The sequence below is a fragment of the Ranitomeya variabilis genome, chromosome 3 (genome assembly GCF_051348905.1).
Source record: "Ranitomeya variabilis isolate aRanVar5 chromosome 3, aRanVar5.hap1, whole genome shotgun sequence".
Taxonomy (NCBI): Eukaryota; Metazoa; Chordata; class Amphibia; order Anura; family Dendrobatidae; genus Ranitomeya; species Ranitomeya variabilis.
Genome location: NC_135234.1, coordinates 220,636,770 through 220,654,006, shown reverse-complemented (window position 1 = coordinate 220,654,006; position 17,237 = coordinate 220,636,770).

Below are 17,237 nucleotides of genomic sequence, written 5' to 3'. Positions count from 1 at the left end.
GCTCTCCTGGGTTTCTCCCGAATGTAGAGAGATAAAACGATTTCGCTTATCCTGGATCCACCCAAAGTGGTGTGTCGGCTGTCCTGGATTTGACAGCCAGGGATTCCGATGAAGGAGGTCGTAACCTCAGAAACGCGTTGGATGTACAGCCGGACTTTCTCTCTCTTTGCGTGAAGGAAAGACTACTTTAGAGACATCACACAAGCATAGGACGGCAGAATCTTGCAATTTAGTGTGAAGACAGATGTGACTGGCCGACACACTATCTACAAAGTCTGCAGAAGATCAAGCATGGATCCAGGACAGCTGACACACTGCTTTGGGTGGATCCAGGATAGGCCAAATCGTCTCATCTCTACCTTTGGGAAAAACCAAGGAGAGCATGTTAGATCTCAGACATTTACAGTAGAAGCACAGGTAGGCTTCTATAAGCACCAGATAATTGTAACGCATATAAACCTATTCTTATTAGTTACAGAGAATTAAAAATACATTTATAGAGCTGTCTACAGATGTTTATATTCTTGGCTGTCAAATGTTTTATTCTATGTACCAAAGAGGAGGCACAATAAGCTATCCAAAGCTTGGGAGACTTGACTACTGGAATCTCATTACGACTGGATTTTTGTAGTTCAGAAAGAAATCCTTCTACTGGTCGAAGGGGTTATTCGGGATTTTGCTTATTTTTTGCTATGAGACTAAGATTTTACAGGCCAGTAATTCCTAACTACCTACTTGTTCTGCCCAGCACCTACCTCTGCCAGCTAAGAGTGGTCATAGACCACTCCTGCCGGTGATTCTGCACCTTCCACCATTTTCGGCCGTTTTCCTTTTTGTAATTTTTAAAATGTAAAAGATGATAATATATATATATATTGACTGAAATACACAGGAAATGTGTCATCTTTAACTTTAGCCCTTTTAGATATCATTTCATCTTCATTGCTTAATTATGACGAGGGGTGCCCTAACTTTTACATACCACTGTAGTATAGAAAAACAGCGGCAAGTAAACGTTATCTGAGGGAGTGGACTAGTTATACAGTAGACAATTTTAAAAATCAGTGCTGGCGTCACTGTCCCCACCTTCGGACAAACTGAACATGAAGAGGAAGTCTGGAATGAGCCGCAGCCCTGGCTTCCGCTTCATGTTCAGTTCGTACGAAGGCCGCCAGCGTTGTTTGGGTGTCACAGCACTGTATCACAGCTCCAGGGAGAGCGAGTGCCGATACCGTGGGATTGTCCTAGTAGTGGACAACCCCTTTAAAATAAATAGTCATTTTCATGTATTAACCTGTAAACAACAAGTCATATTATGACCAGCATATTAGACTGATAATATATTGAAGACTTTGTCAGTGATCCCAAGATTAGAAAGTTTTATTAATTTAATAATTTAACGATTTTGACTATAATTGGTAAAAGTGCTTACGGTAATCAATTTTTATGGCTAGAATGACTTGTTTTTATTTTGGACAGTTAATTAAAGAGTAATGGTCATTTTTAATTTTTTTCTCATAAATCAACAGTACACATGAAAGTAAGCAACTAATGTAATATATCTTATCAGAGAAATCTGCTTATTTCGTTCGGATTGATCATTCTTTTTCAAAATTATGAATTCAAGGGGTAAAATCTGTATTCAGTGAAGACAGATTTACATTACTGAGATAGAAGATGGCAGCTACTACTGATAAGATTCTATACCAATGGGAGTTGGTAGGAGGCAGAAGCTCTACTTTTTGCTCCTCCCCGCTGTGTAGAAGATGACAGTTGCAACTGATAAGATTCTATCTCAGTAATTTAAAAATCTGTCTTCACTGTATACAGATTCTACCCGCGAATTGAGAAGGACAAAGAAGCAGATTTCTCTGATAAGGATAACATATAATATAAAGTTGCTTTTTTTCTTTTGATTTATGAAATAAAAATGAAAACGACGGTTACAATTTCAAGTTGCCATTCAATTACTCCATATGTTGCAATTTGTAAGGGTCATATATATATATCTGTATATGATACTATGACTGAATATGCATGTTTGGAATATAATTTGTATAGAATTAGGAAACGTGTCTGCTTTAATTAGAAGGTATTTCTATGTCTGTCCATGGCTTTTATTTGAAAATACAGCTCAGCAGCATTCACGTAAAGGTTAATCCCAGCTTAATTTCTGGGTATAGTGTGACAATGCTTCAAAATTCAAACACTTTTGTACTATTCTATTTATTAAAAATTTCCCTCTCCCCCCCCCCCAATCTCGTGTTATTACTAATATTTTTATTGTTTACAGCTCATTGTCTAAATTAGCAGCCTCCACTGTGATAGTGCAGCAGTGGCTGAACATATCCAGTGTCACGCCACCTCCTCTGCCGCCGGTCACGCCGCCTCCTCTGCCGCCTCCTGCAACCGCTCATACTTACCTGCTCCTGGCGTCCCGGCGCGGCTCTCCTGCAGCTTCCTCTCTCCAGCGCTCGCTCCCGACCTCTGCTGGCCGTCGGGCTCGCGCACACGTCAGGTTCTCTTCTGTGCGGCCGCACCTGTAACCTCTTCTGGCTCCTTCTGTCCGGTCCTCTCTATCGTCCTGGAGGACCCTCTTCACCCGGAAGTAAGGCGTTGCGTTCCTATTTCTTCCTCTCTGCATCTCACCCCTGTGCCTGATGATCACTTGTGTCTCTCTAGTGCTCCAGGCCGCACGTGTGTTCAGTGCATCTATTGTCCTCTGATTCTTTGCTGTGCTTTCTCTCCGCAGATCCTCTCAGTACTCTCAGTCCTGACAGTTCCTGTGTTCCTGCAGTCTCCGTCGTTCTTCCGTTTCTGTGCTCCCGTAATCCCAGTGTCTCCGCAGCTCCTGTGCTTCTGCCGTCCCAGTCTCCCAGCGGTCTCTGTGTTTCTTCAGTCCTAGTCCCTGTGGTACTCCGTCTGTCCTTGTCTCTTTCGTTCCCACCAGCTTTTGTTTCTCGTCTACTCCACACGGTCCTCACTCTCCGTTTGTTTCTCCCCTTTTTCTCACCTAGGTCCCTCCGGCTTCCGTGGCGATAGTCCCTCGCGGTCTTGCCCCTAACTCTCCCTTTATAGGGGGAGGTCTATCTGGCCGGCTCGCCCGTGAGGGGATCGTCGTCACGGTCTAGTGGGTCCACTCTTTTACCTTGGTAACCTCACAGTATCATCAGGCCATGGACCCCGCCGGTGTCGCCGCTACTCAGAAGGAGTTACTCTTCTTACGTGAAAACCAGACCAGGATCATGTATTTCCTTAAGAACATGGAATCTCGTCTTGCGGCTTTACAGTCCTCTGATCCAGGTAATGCTTCGCAGCTGGCAGCGCTTCAGCAGGAGCTAGGTCAACAACGAGACACTCAGTCTCATATTTTAAATTTTATGGCCTCAGTAGATGATCGGCTACTTTCTCTCCAAAATGCTGCCACTGTTCCTGTTCAGGCCTCCGCTCCCCAACCTTTGCCCTGTTTGGCTAGGCCTCCTCGGTATGGTGGGGATCCAAAGTTATGCCGGGGATTTCTTAATCAATGTCAACTGCATTTTGAATTATCTCCGCTTCTCTATCCCACTGACCGAGCTAAGGTAGCTTTCGTTGTTTCCCATTTGGAAGGCGAGGCTCTGGCATGGGTTAATCCCCTCTGGGAACGAGAAGATCCGCTGGTTACTCAACTCGCCCCTTTTTTGGATACCTTTCGCAAGGTATTTGATGAACCTGGTCGTCTGGTCTCAACCACAGAGTCCCTCTTCAACCTTCACCAGGGTACTCTTTCCGTAGCCCAGTACGCCATCCATTTTCGGATGCTGTCCTCAGATTTAGGTTGGAACAACGAGGCTTTGGTTGGTGCGTTCTGGCATGGGTTGTCCTCTCGGATCAAGGATGAGTTGGTGGGTCGAGATACTCCCAACTCTCTGGATGATCTAATGTCTCTGGCTATACGCATAGATTTGCGTTTTCAAGAGCACTCTCGCGAGGTCGTCAGAGACAGGAGACCTCCTCGTCTGCCTACTCCTACTTGAGGGTCTTCTTTTTCCTCTGCCGCTCCGGTTGCTCCTACACCTTCGCCTGAACCCATGCAGGTTGATCGCCTCAAGTAGTAAACAGACTTGGAATACCTGTTAGACCTTTGGAGACTCCTAGACATATAGCTTCTGTTGATGGTCAGCTTTTGCGGGAGACCGTCAACTTGGTTACGGAGGAAGTTTAACTTCAGGTTGGAGCTCTACACCATGAGAAATTGTTTTTTTTTGTCTTGCCCTCGTTGTCTCATTCTTTTCTCCTGGGTCTTCCTTGGTTAAGAAATCACGAGCCCACCCTGGACTGGTGTACGGGTGACATTTTACGTTGGGGACAGTCTTGTCAGAATAGGTGCCTGCTCTCCATCAAGCCTACTGGTGTCTCTCGTTCCACTCCAGAATCTGTGGATCTTCCATCAGCTTATTGCTCTTTTTCGGATGTGTTTAATAAGAAGCAGGCAGAGACCCTACCACCGCATCGCCCTTACGACTGTCCGATTGATTTGGTTCCTGGTTCTACTCCCCCTAGAGGTCATATTTATCCTCTGTCGCCTACTGAGACTCAAGCCATGACCAAGTACATCCAGGAGAATCTGGCCAGAGGCTTTATTCGAAAGTCCTCTTCACCAGCAGGAGCTGGGGTTTTTTTTGTAAAGAAGAAGGATGGTTCCCTTCGTCCATGCATTGACTACCGGGGTCTCAATTCCATCACGATCAAAAACAAGTACCCACTTTCTCTTATTCCTGAACTTTTTGATCGTTTGCGTGGGGCGCGAATTTTCACCAAACTAGATCTTCAAGGGGCCTATAATTTGGTCCGTATTCGCTCTGGAGACGAGTGGAAGACTGCGTTCAACACCAGGGATGGTCATTAGGAATATTTGGTTATGCCCTTCGGGTTATGCAACGCTCCCGCAGTCTTCCAGGAGTTGGTGAATGACGTTTTTCGGGATCTCCTTTACACCTGTGTAGTAGTGTACCTGGACGATATTCTCGTGTTTTCACCAGATCTGTCTGCCCACAGGAGGGATGTTCGGCAAGTACTTCTGCATTTGAGAGAGAATCGGCTTTATGCAAAACTTGAGAAGTGCGTCTTCGAACAGCCATCTTTACCGTTCCTGGGTTTCATAATTTCCGATGCCGTTCTGCGTATGGATCCGGAAAAGGTTTCTGCTGTGCTAAACTGGTCTCGTCCTCATGGAGTTAAGGCAATTCAGCGCTTTCTCGGATTCTCCAACTATTATCGACAGTTTATCCCTCACTTCTCCTCCTTATCGGCTCCCATCTCCTCCATGATTCGTAAGGGTGCCAACCCTAACCTTTGGTCCTCTGAGGCCGAAGAGGCTTTCCAATCTCTCAAGCAAGCCTTTGCCTCCGCGCCAATTCTTCAACGTCCAGTTGCCAGTAAACCCTTCGTCCTTGAAGTTGATGCTTCTGCCGTTGGAGCCGGAGCGGTGCTCTCTCAAAGATCTTCCTCTGGTCACCTTGTGCCTTGTGGCTTTTTCTCCAAGATTTTTTCTCCTCCTGAAAGGAATTATTCCATCGGAGATAAGGAGCTATTGGCCATTAAATTGGCACTGGAGGAGTGGCGATATCTCTTAGAGGAAGCCTTACATCACTTTGTGATCTACACCGATCACAAGAATCTGGCTTACATTCGTTCAGCGCAAAGACTGAATCCGCGACAGGCCAGGTGGGCCTTGTTCTTCCTTCGGTTCGATTTTGAACTTCGATTTCTGCCTGGCAATAAAAACTCTAAAGCCGACGCTCTGTCCAGGTCATTTATTTTGGAGGATATTGAGGAGAGGCCTGCGCACATCATCGATCCTGCAAGAATCATCACAGTCACCCCGGTCTCTTTCTCATCTTTGCCTCCAGGAAAGACCTTCGTCACCGAGGGGAACAGGAGACGCGTCTTACTTTGGGGTCATGCTTCCAAACTGGCTGGACATGTTGGTTTTAGAAGACATTCCGTTTGATTTCTCGTTACTACTGGTGGCCTACTCTGTCTAAAGAAGTCCGGAGTTTTGTCGTCTCTTGTCCTTCCTATGCCAGGAATAAGATTCCCAGACAATTACCTTCCGCACTTCTACACCCTCTGCCGGTGCCTTCTTCTCCATGGCAACATCTATCTATGGATTTCATTACGGACTTGCCTCGTTCCTCTGATTGCTCTGTTATCTTTGTGGTCATGGATCGCTTTTCTTAAATGGCTCATTTCATCGCTCTCTCTGGTTTACCTTCTGCTCCAGAATTGGCAAAGATTTTTTTTCATCATGTTTTTCGTCTTCATGGTCTTCCTCAACATATTGTCCCTGATCGTGGAGTTCAATTCATCGCCCGATTCTGGAGATCCCTCTGCAAGTCTATGAATATCTTGCTTGACTTCTCCTCAGCCTACCATCCACAATCCAATGGCCAAGTGGAACATACAAATCAGACGTTGGTGACCTATCTCCGTCATTTCACTAATGCCCATCAGAATGACTGGTCGGATTTACTTCCATGGGCCGAATTCTCCTACAATAACCATCCCAGCGAATCTTCTAGCAAGTCTCCATTTTTTATCGTCTTTGGTCAACATCCTGGCTTTCCTCTACCGGTTCCTCCTGTCTCTGCTGTACCAGCGGCTGATCTTCTGTCTAGAGAGTTCTCCAGGGTCTGGCAGGAGACTAAGGGTACCGTCTCACATAACGATTTACCAACGATCACGACCAGCGATACGACCTGGCCGTGATCGTTGGTAAGTGGTTGTGTGGTCGCTGGGGAGCTGTCACACAGACAGCTCTCCAGCGACCAACGATGCCGAAGTCCCCGGGTAACCAGGGTAAACATCGGGTTACTAAGCGCAGGGCCGCGCTTAGTAACCCGATGTTTACCGTGGTTACCAGCGTAAAAGTAAAAAAAAAAAAACACTACATACTCACATTCCGGTGTCCCCCGGCGTTCTGCTCCTCTCCACTGTGTCTATGCCAGCCGGAAAGCACAGCGGTGACGTCACCGCTGTGCTCGCTTTCCGGCCGGCCGGCGTTCACAGTGCAGAGAAGCAGAACGCCGGGGGACAGACACCGGAATGTAAGTATGTACTGTTTGTTTTTTTTAACTTTTACGCTGGTAACCACGGTAAACATCGGGTTACTAAGCGCGGCCCTGCGCTTAGTAACCCGATGTTTACCCTGGTTACAAGCGAACGCATCGCTGGATCGCTGTCACACACAACGATCCAGCGATGACAGCGGGAGATCCAGCGACGAAATAAAGTTCCAAACGAGCTGCTACGACGTATGATTCTCAGCAGGGTCCCTGATCACTGCTGCGTGTCAGACACAGCGATATCGTATGGATATCGCTGGAACGTCACGGATCGTACCGTCGTAGCGACAAAAGTGCCACTGTGAGACGGTACCCTAAGTCCACTCTAGAGTTAGCTCAATCTAGGATGAAAAGACATGCCGATAAAAGGTGTCTTGATCCTCCCATATTTCATCCTGGGGATAAGGTCTGGGTCTCTTCTAAATTTATTCGCCTTAAAATCCCTTCTCATAAACTGGGTCCCCATTACATCGGTCCTTTCCCAGTTTTGACCCGCATTAATGATGTTTCTTATAAGCTCAAATTACCTGCCTCTCTTCGTATTTCTAATTCTTTTCATGTCTCTCCTCAAACCTGCAGTGTTTAATGAGTTTCATGCTTCTTCTCTTTGTTCTCCTTCGCCTGTTTCTGCTGATGATATCTTTGAAGTTAGGGACATTCTTGCCATGAAAAAACACAGGGGAAAAACTTTGTTTTTGGTTGACTGGAAGGGTTTTGGTCCTGAGGAGAGGTCTTGGAGCCCCGGGAGAATATTCAGGCCCCTCGAATTTTGTCCAGATTTCTCTATAGCCTTAGGAAGAGGGGGGTAAAGATGGGGGTACTGTCACGCCGCCTCCTCTGCCGCCGGTCACGCCGCCTCCGCTGCCGCCTCCTGCAACCGCTCATACTTACCTGTTCCCGGCGTCCCGGCGCGGCTCTCCTGCAGCTTCCTCTCTCCAGCGCTCGCTCCCGACCTCTGCTGGCCGTCGGGTGCGCGCGCACGTCAGGTTCTCTTCTGTGCGCGAGCACCTGTAACCTCTTCTCGCTCCTTCTGTCCGGTCCTCTCTATCGTTCTGGAGGACCCTCTTCACCCGGAAGTAAGGCATTGCGTTCCTATTTCTTCCTCTCTGCATCTCACCCCTGTGCCTGATGATCACTTGTGTCTCTCTAGTGCTCCAGGCCGCACGTGTGTTCAGTGCATCTATTGTCCTCTGATTCTTTGCTCTGCTTTCTCTCAGTACTCTCAGTCCTGACAGTTCCTGTAGTCTCCGTCGTTCTTCCGTTTCTGTGCTTCCGTAATCCCAGTGTCTCCGCAGCTCCTGTGTTTCTGCCGTCCCAGTCTATGCCACTAGTCTAAATTGCCAATCAAGCAGGAGCACCTGCCTTCCCAGATATCAGGAAGTCTAGGAAGAGGTACGATCATGCTAATGATGGTGAGAATATCCCTTTAACCTATTAAGCACTGAGTGGATTTACAATTTTGAGTTTTTGTTTTTTTTCTCCCTTTTAATCTAAGAGCTATAACTTTTTATTCTACCATCAACACAGTCATATAAGAGCTTATCTGAAAGGTCCTGGAGCTAGTCAAGTAGAAGGTGTTTCAGATACTCATCTAGTGCAGCCTTCGTGCAGGTCCCAGTAGCTTCCTCTCCTGCTCTGCACCAATCACATAGATCAGTGCAGAGGAGGAGAGAGGGCAGTTCTCTCTGTGACTATGTTAGACACTTTGTCAACATTCTCCTCCATCTCAGGATGCTGCCTCCAGACTATAGTCCAAAACAAATAAGGTAATTCCATCATTGTTGTTTTGTGTTTTGCTTTTACGATGTTCATTGTATATTAAAAATGACCAGGCAATAGGGTTCTTCAGGTCGGTACAAGTAGGACAGTACCAAACTTGTATAGTTTTTTTATTTTTTTAAATGTTTTATTAACATTTTTCAGATTACAAAAGCACATATAGTATATAAACAAAGGAAATAGAATAATAAATGGTCGATGTGACTAAAGAGAAACTGCTCAATATATAACCATTATGATATAAGTCAATGAAGTAATATAAATTACAGTGTAATAGATTAATGAACAACAAAGTAAACTTTAACAATGGCGTCAAATGAGCGCCAATAACAACAATTGCCCACGTTTCCTACTCTTTCCCATCAAGGAGAAATACAGTTGTGTAAAAAAGTGTTTGCTCCCTTCCTGATTTCCTATTTGCATTTTTGTCACACTTAAATGTTTCAGATCACCAAGCAAATTTAAATATTAGACAAAGATAACACAAGTAAACACAAAATGCAGTTTTTAATGACGGTCTTTGTTATTAAGGGAAAAAGAAATCCAAACCTACAGGACCCTGTGTGAAAAAAGTGATTGCCCCCTAAACCTAATAACTGGTTGTTCCACCCATAGCAGCAATAACTGCAATCAAGCATTTGCAATAACTGGAAATGAGTCTTTTACAATGCTCTGGAGGAATTTTGACCCACTCATTACAGAATTTTCGGAATTCAGCCACATGGAAGGGTACAGCCTTTTTTAAGGTCATTCCACAGCATCTCAATCGGATTAAGGTCAGGACTTTGACTAGGCCACTGAAAAGTCTTAATTTTGCTTTTCTTAAGCTGTTCAGATGTGGACTTGATAGTGTGTTTTGGATCATTGTACTACTGCTTAACCCAAGTGCACTTCAGTTTGAGTTCATGAACAAATGGCTGGACAGTCTCCTTTAGGATTTTTTGGTAGACAGCAGAATTCATGGTTCCATTTACCACAGCAAGTCTTCCAGGTCCTGAAGCAGCAAAACAGCACCAGACCGTGACACTACCACCTCCATATTTTACTGTCGGTACAATGTTCCTTTTCTGAAATGCTGTGTTATTTCTACTCCAGATGTAATGGGACTTATACCTTCCAAAAAGTTAAACTTTTGTCTCATCAGTCCACAGAGTATTCTCCCAAATGTCTTGGGGATCATCAAGGTGTTTTCTGGCAAACCTGAAACAAGCCTTTATGTTCTTATTGCTCAGCAGTGGCTTTCGTTTTGGAACTCTGCCGTGCAGGCCATTTTTGCTCAGTCACTTTCTTATGATGGAGTCATGAACACTGACCTTAACTGAGGCAAGTGAAGCCTGCAGTTCTTTGGATGTTGTTGTGGGTTTTTTTGTGAACTTGAATGAGTAATCGCTGCACTCTTGTGGTAATTTTGGTCAACCGGCCAATCCTATAATACAGACACAAAGGGTAGCAGACAAGGATAAAAGAAAACAGCAATCGCTCTCAGTGCACTCAGACTAAGAAATGGTATATAAAGGGAGAGGCATACCAAAAGGGAGATAAGGAGAAGGAAGACACCAGACAAACTTCCAAACAGCAATCTCCGGAAACAACTCCTAAAGGGCTTCTCTTTCCATGGCTCACAGCTCCAAACCATGTCCAAGGTATATCAAGCTATCACTGGCAGCTACCCAAGCTAAGAGGTGAGTACTTAATACTCCCAGAGGGGAGTTGAGAAAATCAGAACAGCTGAGGTAACTCAGGACGTAAGGCTTTAGGAGACCCTTGCAACTAATGAACAAGTGAAATCTGCATAGCTAACTGGAAAGCAAAACAGATCCAATCAGTGTAGGCAAGCGTGTAGCCAAACGCTGCACTGTTCTGACCCCTGGAATAGAGGAAACCACTCTCTGTCACGATAACCCCATGAGAGCTCTTGATTGACATTTTGAGCCAATGGCATTGTCGAACTGATGGTTGAACTCTGCACTCTCGGATACTACAAGCAGTGGCAGCCTTGCTTTCGCAGCATGTGAGGGAGCACAGGGTAACTGAATCTTTAGGGTAATGCTTACAAGATCAATTAGAAAGAGCCTATAAGCACTGTGCTCCCTTTTGTTGGTTGACTATTCGGTAAAATTGTACCTACTGAGCCATCTACCAATCTCAAATGTGTTTCACTTGTAAGCAAATCTGTTACCAGAATATGCTGCCCTATTTAAAGCTTAGTCGACCGCAAACCCAACAGTATAATCAATTGTATGCATTTTGTTAATATCATCTAAGGCAGAATATTTGTATACATTTCTGAGAAGAGTGCTTCAGCCATCCCCCTCTTGCCCCTTTCACCAATGATTGATGGCTACTGTATATACTGACAGATACACGACAGTCATCAATTAATGGAAATGGAGACAGTGAGAATTTGTGGGGGTGCTGTTCTCTTAATTTAGTTGAATCTCTTTTTTTTCTTAGCTGCTATCAAACCAAGTTTGTGATATGTTTTTATGTAATTTGTTAGAATAGCCCAACAGACATATCAGTCTAAAATGCAGCCTTTAAATAGAGTAGCGTATTCTGGTGACAGATCCGCTTTAGGGTGATATCCTATGACATGCCATCTGCTTTTTTCGCAGAGTATCATACCAAAAGTCACTGAGATCCTCAGTACAATTAATTCTACTGCTAATGGCTACACTGGTCGTTACCAGATATAGCAGGGATGGTCGAGTCAACTAATCATAACTTTTTGTATACTTTTATAGTCTTTCTAAATATATTTGTACTCCCTCCACTCAAAAGAAAGAAGACGAACCTAAGACAGGGCTCAATCACTTATGTATACACAAGTAGCAAAAAATCCCCATGGTCATTTAGAAGATTAGAATGGCTAGAAGTGTTTTTGCTGTCACAGACGTTTGCAGAAAATCCAGCAATGATTCCCAGTATATAGCAGTGGATGCAACTAACAAACATTTTACTCTAGCTATTCCCCCTCGTAATTTGTTTTTACAATGCTTACTTGAGGTTTTCAACCTTTAACTGCAAAACTCTTTAAAAATGTATTGTGACTTCAGGCAAGATGCTTAAATATTTATTTTGTCAGAGCCCCAACCTACTGATCTCATGTGCATAGAGAACTGAATTTACTGGAGTTGTTTTCTGAGCTTATGCATAAAAATGATTTTATTGTATTTCATTTTATCTTTTCTAATATTACATTATATCCCAATAACCTTTGATAAGGGAATTATAAAACATGTGTGAGAAATCAAGCTCCCATGTTCGATCTATGGAAGTGGAAAAAAAGCAAAAATCCAAAGCTTGGAAACCACCAAATTAAAATTTAAAGATATTTCAAATATAATTTGGTTATTCATTATGTTATTTTAGTTCTTGTAATCGAGAGTGCCCTATAATTCCTGCTTGGCTTCATATTTTCCCCCTTGGGCAGCAATACCTAACAAGAGAATCCTCATCTTTTAACTGCTCGGAGGATGCGGACGAATGGCAGACTTGTTTTGGATAATTAAAAATGTCATTGGCATTTGAGCGCCGGGCTGAGGATAAATTATTCCTCTCTATTAGGGCTTAATCAAATCTCATGGGACACCCTTCACCGCTATTCAATTAAATATCCTTGCCAACGTTTTTTCTTTCATTATTATTATCACAACTGCCATACAATAAAGTCTGGTAACCCTTTCACCATCTCTGAACATTAGTCACGTTGGATCTAAGGTTGTCGGGTTTTTATTTAACTATTTTGACACTGTAGAATACCACCTCGAGCTAGTGCCATGCATTTTACATAAGCTTCATAAAGTGAAGTTTGACCTAGCCATCAGAGATAAAACTTGTTCCGATCACATGGCAGTGAGAAATGTTATTTTAATTAAGTTGAGCTGTACACAGGAAGAACAGGGCTGAATATAAATGACTCAGGCTACCTCGGATGTCGTGTCGGAGTTCCTATGGAAGTGCTACATGGAAGGTGTTTGGGAATTATACCGCTCTAATAATGCTTGAGAAATTGGAAATCAATGCACCAGAGAACATGTTAATCTAGTACGAGAGGCAATGTATGACTATCACAAATAAACATATAATAAATAGTCATGTGCAATATTTTATATAATTATATGCAGTAATTGATGCAAAAGGAGCCTGACAAAGTATTGAGTGCATTTACTGAACATACATTTCAATAGGCCAACATTTCGGATTTTAAAATCATTTTTCAAGCTGGTGTTATAAAGTATTCTAATTTACTGAGATAATGACTTTTGGGATTTCATTATCTATAAGCCATAATCATCAGCATTAACAGAAATAGATCATTCTGTTTGTAATGACTATATAATATTTGAGAGATCAACTTTTTTGTATTGAAGAACTGAAATAAATTTACTTTTTGATGATATTCTAATTTTGTGAGACACACCTGTATATGTAATTGCGAAGGAAAAAATGTTTCTTAACATTTTTCCATTTAAAAAAAAATTAGGTTTTGTATGGTTTGGTAGGTCTTTTTATAAATCTGTAAAACCCAACAATATTATTCCTAGATACCATATGTGAGTCAGAAAGGCATGCAGGCATCTAATCCATGCTGTTCCCATTTAGTTTTACCTGTTTCCCATCAATTTCAGCTTTTTTCTCATGCCCCCAGACTTGTTTGTTGCATCTAGCTGAAAAATATTCGACTTTCCCGTTGACTTGCAATGAATTCGTTATTCAGTATGAATACATGGATATTACAAGTTATTCATGCCAATTTTCCTGAATCCGAATATTTCGCTATTCGCTCATCACTAACTATTATTACTATTAGCTAGATATACCTACATTTTTTTTTAGTTTGCTGATGTGTATCAGTTTTTTTCACCAGGAGATAATCCATGTAGTCCATCAGATCATATATATTGCAATTGCTGATGCCTCGGTTATCTGTAAAACTGTTAATTTTGTGAAACAAAATTGTACGTATGGAATTCATAAAATTTGGTTTAAAATTTTAAACAATATAGCCCTTTCTGACAATTTTTCCCTTTCTGCCCAGCCATGCTCAGGAACTAAACACCAGGGGAAGTGCTGACTCTGAAGGGAACATATAGTGGTCACCTGGTCATACACTGACCACTGTGCAATAGCTTCTCTCTATTAGGCAACAAAGATTTTCCTGGTAACACCCCAATTTCCTCCGCCCAATTTTTTTTTAACAATTTTGGAAAAAAAAGGGGGAAAGGTTCTGCAATGCATGTACCAATGTAAATATATAACATCTTCATTATTATTTTGTATTCCTGGTTTTAGGAACACAACACATGTGGCCCTGATCTTTTACCAAGGTTCTTGACAGAGAACGAAGCTCATTATTAACTTAAGTTTGTGATTTACAAAACACAAGCTAAACAAATGCAGAGGTTCTGATGCAGCATAATGAAAGGAACCCCCTCAAATTATTTTTTGAAATCTAACAAACAATTTTTTAGTGGGCATCTGTCCCCACTTCTTTTTCCAGAAATGAATGCAGTGTATGGTGTACAGCAAAAAGATCTCAGCTTCAAATGTGTTGGCCCAGATTGTGACACTGGAGACAAACACGCCTTACTTGTTGCTCCTGCTGCAGCCCCTGCACAGCCATGCCCACCATATAACTCCTGACTGCCCTCTGTGTTTCATAATTAGACAGTACTACTGATGCTGGGAAACATACTCTTATGAATGTATACCCTCAAAAATACAGCTTTCAAAAAAATCTAACTTTTAAAAAGGCTTAAAATACATTACTTCTTCACGTTCAAAGCAGAGAAAAAAGGGATAATTTTTGTAGAGCTAGTTAAAAAGCCTTTATAATTGCCTAATAATTTTATCAGTTGGGGACTCAGACTTGAGAATCCCCCCAGTGCACACATTGTGAGCTGTAAAGATTCGCTGATTTCTCAGCTGTGACCAGCGTACATATATGCGTTATGCATACTCACAGGAAAAACCCTTCAAGTGGGCATGGCCTCGCTCTATACACTTGTATTGAGTGAGGCTACCCCTCGTCTAGGGACACGGCCATCAAGTGAGCGCAGCCTTTCTCCAAACAAGTGTATGGAGCGAGGTAGCGCCCAACCGGATGGGTTCCGGCCAGGAGTATGCATAGCGCATATATCACCGCTGTCCACAGCTCAGAAACCTTGAATCTTGGGGGGATTCATAAGTCTGCAGCCACACAGACTGACTGCAGACTTACCGTATATGCTAGAGTATAAGCCGACCCGAGTATATGCCGAGACCCCTAATTTTGCCGCAAAAAACTGGGAAAACTTATTGACTCGAGTATAAGCCTAGGGTAGGAAATGCAGCAGCTACTGGTAAATTTAAAAAATAAAAATAGATACCAATATAATGCTCCATACAGTTCATTATAGCCCCATAAGATGCTCCATATAAAAATGTGCCACATGTAATGCTCCATACAGTTCATTATGGCCTCATAAGATGCTCCATATAAAAATGTGCCACATGTAATGCTGCTGCAATAAAAAAAAAATGACATACTCACCTCTCGTCGCTGCCCGCTACTCCTCAGTGTCCCATCTCCGCAGTGACTGTTCAGAGGGTGGCGCGCACACTAATGCATCATCGCTCCCTCTGACCTAAACAGTCACTGCAGAGGACGCGGAAAACGGGTCGGCAGTGGAATGAGGAAAGGTGAATATGAAATACTCACCTGCTCTCGGCTCGGTCCCTGGCAGCTTCTCCCTGACAGATGGTCTCCGGGAGCCGGCAGCTTCTTCCTCTGTTCAGCGGTCACTGGTACCGCTCATTACAGTAATGAATACACAGCTCCACCCCTGTGGGAGTGGAGTCCATATTTATTACTTTAATGAGCGGTACCACGTGACCGCTGAACAGAGGAAGAGCTGCGGGCGCCGGAGACCATGGGACATGCAGGGACCGTGCCAGGAGCAGGTGAGTATGTGACAGTCGTTGCTCCCCCTCACCTGCTGACCCCCCCGCCGTCCATGACTAAGAGTATAAGCCAAGAGGGGCACTTTCAGCCCAAAAAAGCTTATACTCGAGTATACGTATTAATTTAGACCAGACAATGCGTTTAAAAATTTGAAAGTCCTGGGATGGCTTACTTAAACAGCATTCTGTGCCTAGGACAGACTAGTTTTCTCGAGAGTTAAGGCTCCGTCTCACTTAGCGACGCTAAAGCGATCCTGACAACGATGCGACCTGTCAGGGATCGTTGCTGCGTCGCTATGGGTCGCTGGTGAGATGTCAAACAGTGAGATCTTCCAACGATCGCTGCTGCGATCTCACTGTTTGACATCTCACCAGCGACCTGTAGCGACCTGTACAACGATGTCACATGGGAGCTATTATGACGATTCAGTGTCTGAGTCGTCAACGAGGTCGTTGATAAGGTGTCAAACACAGCGATGTGTGCTACCCAGCGGGACCTCAACGATCAAAAAAAGGTCCAGGCCATTCCAACACGACCAGCGATCTCACAGCAGGGGCCTGGTCGCTGCTATGTGTCACACATAGCGAGATCGCTACTGAGGTCGCTGTTGCGTCACAAAACTTGTGACTCAGCAGCGATCTCGCTAGCGATCTCGCTTAGTGAGACGGGGGCTTAACTAGTGATTTCATTTAACATAATTTCAGGGTGCTATACATACAATAGGGGTTTAAGCACTTAACATGAGACAAAAGCAGCAAGCACTTTGACCCCTTCCTGACATGGCCAATTTACATTTTTACGTCTTTGATTTTTCCTCCCGTTGTTCCAAGAGCTATTGCTTTTTTATTTTTCTGTCCATACAGACATATGAGGGCTTGTCTTTTTTGCTAGATGAATTGTACTTTTGAATGCCATCATTCATTTTACCAGATACTGTACAGAAAAATGGGGGGAAAAAATCCCAATGTGGCAAAATTGCTAAAAAAGTGAAATTTTGTCATTGTTTTTTGGGAATTGTTTTTACGAGTTACATTGTGTAACTGTTCCCTGATGAAGCCCGTGCCCCCTGTATCTGCCCAATGATGAAGCTATAGAGAAATGTGCTTTGGGCGTAAACATCTGAGGTGATTTAATTTGTTTTATCCAGTCTTATTTTGTTTATTGTTTCCTATCTTTTGTCTGTGTGACCAGGGCCGGCTTCAGGATTTTGAGGGCCCCGGGCGAAAGAGTCTCAGTGGGACGATTCATGATGCCCAGGTACAGCAGAGAAATATAGGTATAGTACAATGCCAGATTTCACTTCTTACATGAGTGATAGCTATTGTAAATTATGCAGTGTATATATACAGGACAGGAGGAGTGGTACTGTGCAGCGTATACATACTGGACAGGAGGAATGGTACTGT